The 2,972-nt window shown below is 40.1% G+C and overlaps 1 non-coding gene across 1 annotated transcript; it reads right to left on the reverse strand.

Moving 5' to 3' along the window:
• Positions 1-1,085: 1,085 nt before the first annotated feature.
• Positions 1,086-1,192, reverse strand: LOC148571285 (small nucleolar RNA R71). Its single transcript, XR_015908851.1, has one exon. It is a non-coding gene; the product is annotated as a small nucleolar RNA R71 (small nucleolar RNA).
• Positions 1,193-2,972: the final 1,780 nt, after the last annotated feature.

Consider the following 2,972-nt stretch of genomic DNA (forward strand, 5'->3'; position numbering starts at 1 on the left):
GTTGTACGTGTGCGCGTAGATGCAAAATTCTCATCTTTCAGTTTTAAACACATTTAGAAGACGTTAGCTTTAGCGTTGGACTGGCAACGTTCCCTCCAACGTTGGCCTATCCACATGTGCGTGTGCTGTATGCGTGTGCGTTGATTCTCGAAAGTCAAGTCTACGCGTATGTGCCATAGAGACCTAACCCTAAAGTCAAGTTGGAGTCGTTGCGCGTTTTCAAATTCAGAATTTTGAGATCACATTCGTGCACGTTGGCCACCAACGTTTGAGGTAGCGTTTGCAGTCCAACGTTGCCCATCCACACGTTTGCGTCAACTACGCGTGTGCGTGGATTGCCAGAATTTCCAATCCATGCGTACACGTACTGTACGCGTGCACGTCGCTACAGATTTTTAAAATCTCCAGAAAGCTCATTTATTCACAACGTTGGGGGTAACGTTGGATTGCCAACGTTCCCTCCAATGTGGGCACCAGCAGATTATGTAGAATCTTGCTCTGCTTCTTTCTCAACGTTTGAGGCAACGCTGGTGGTCCAACTTTGCCACCAACGTTGCTACTCCTTCATCTTCTCCATGCTCCTTCTTCAACTTCCTTCTATGCTTTCTTTCACCTATCATCAACCAATACATGCATAAAAATTTTGCTAAGGTCATGAGATTTCTCATCATTCTTAGCACACAAGTATTTATAAAATAATTCTCATAAAATTGCATCAAATTAACTATAGTTAGATGAATCTAGGCACACATAAATTTCTACCCCAATTTCTTACTTATAACTCAAGAAAGTGCATAAAACCTATTAAAAACAAAGAAAAAAGCTAGTGAAACTAGCCTAAGATGTCATGGCATCAACTACCCGGGGAAGATCTTCTTAAGCATCGTAAGGATTTTCAAGTTGCATGCTCCACTGCAAGAAGGCATGGTGCAGATGAAGTAGCAGTTTTGGTGTTTGCTTTCCCTTTCTCTTTGGAGGGAAAAGCAAAGGAATGGTTTTATACTCAACCGGGATATGTGATTTCCAATTGGGACTTGTTGCGTAAGGAATTTCTGGAAAAGTTCTACCCACCACAAAAGAGTGATAAGCTGTGAAAGGAAATCTCTTGCATTATGCAATGAGATGGGGAGACTCTTTATGAGTACTGGGAGAGATTCAAGAAGTTGTTGGAAGCTTGCCCCCACCACTGTACTGATGAGTTGGTTCTTGTTAGCTATTTTTGTCAAGGAATGAACCCCCAAGATAAGCTTCTCCTAGATGCCTCTAGTGGCGGATCCCTTACCAAAAACAAGACCGCCGAGGAAGCTTGCGAGATTATAGCGGATTTGGCGGACTCCACTCAACACTCAAGGGTAAGGAATCCACAACCAAAAGCTTTAAGTGAAGTTTCTCCTTCCGGAGATGCCGTTTTAACAAAGACCCTCAGTGAGATGGCAATTTTGTTGAGACAAATTACCCAAGGGCAACAAATTCCCCAAGCCTTGATAGCTCCTCCACCTCAACCTCCAAGAATTGAAGGACCACCAAGATCATGTGGTATTTGTGCTTGTAACAACCATTACACTGATGAGTGCCCTCAACTCTAAGAGGACACTACATTAGCGGTAGCCAATTATACCCACAAAGACCCGACTACAATCAACATGGAGGAAATCAAAACCCAGGGTGGAGGGATAATTATAATCAAAGGTGGACCAAGCCCCATAAGCTCAACCTTACCCAAGCCAACAAGCCTACTACCACCAAGCTCCTCAAGGTCAAACACAATATCAACAATCCTACCAACAACCTTTACAATCTCAATGATAAACCACTATTTTATGATTTATCTTGTGCTCAATTGAGTATTTTTTATCTACTCTTTACCCACTTATTCATATTATTTGCATGGTTTTACATGTACTTTCCTAATTATGTGCTTTGATTGAAAACATGCTTCTTTGATCTTATATTTGCTTATTATTAATCCTCTCTTATTACCATTAGATGCCTTGATATATGTGTTAAGTGTTTTCAGATATTATAAGGCAGGAATGGCTTGGAGGATGGGAAGAAAGCATGCAAAAGTGGAAGGAATGCAAGAAGTTGGAGAAATTGCTAAGCTGTCCAGCCTGACCTATCTGCACTCAAACAGCTATAACTTTAGCTACAGAGGTCCAAATGACGCGGTTCCAGTTGCGTTGGAAAGCTAACATCCGGGGCTTCGATTTGATACATAATATGTTATAGTTTCTTTGAGGCTAGGTGACGCGACCGCGTGATCCATGCGGCCGCGTCGTAGTGACGAAAAACCAGCGTGGCAAAATCCAATCCCAGCGAATTCTGGACTGTTTTTGACCCAGTTTGCGGCCCAGAAAACACAGATTAGAGGCTATAAAGTGGGAAAATGCATCCATTCATAAGAAGGCTTCCATAATTCACTTTTCATGTAGTTTTTAGAGGGAGAGGTTCTCTCCTCTCTCTTAGGATTTAGGATTAGGATTCCTCTTAAAGGAATTAGGAGATATTATTATTTCAACTTTATTATTTCAACTTCTTCCCAGGTTCAATGTTCTTTTTATTTCTTTTCTCAATTTTGTTTATGACTCTCTATGTTTAGATTGATTTTCTAATTAATATATCTGGAGGTATTTCAGACTTATGATTGCTCCTTTTTATTATATAAATAATTTGGATTTTTCCCTTTTGGCTTTGGTTGATTTATTGGTAACGCTTGAGCTGTCAAATAAAGCAGTGGTTGAAATTGGGAGTTGCTCCTATAACTCTAGTCTTTCCATAGGAATTGACTAGGACATGAGGATTAAGCTAATTAATCCACTTGATTTACCTTCATAGTTAGAGGTTAACAAAGTGGGATTAAAACCCAATTCTCATCACAATTGACAAGAATAGGACTTCCAGTTCTTATACCTTGCCAAGAGTTTTATTATTTATTTAATTTAATACAATATTACTTTCTTGTCATTTACTAT

The sequence above is a fragment of the Arachis ipaensis genome, chromosome B3, assembly GCF_059453495.1.
Source record: "Arachis ipaensis isolate K30076 ecotype BB chromosome B3, ASM5945349v1, whole genome shotgun sequence".
In the NCBI taxonomy this organism is placed as follows: Eukaryota; Viridiplantae; Streptophyta; class Magnoliopsida; order Fabales; family Fabaceae; genus Arachis; species Arachis ipaensis.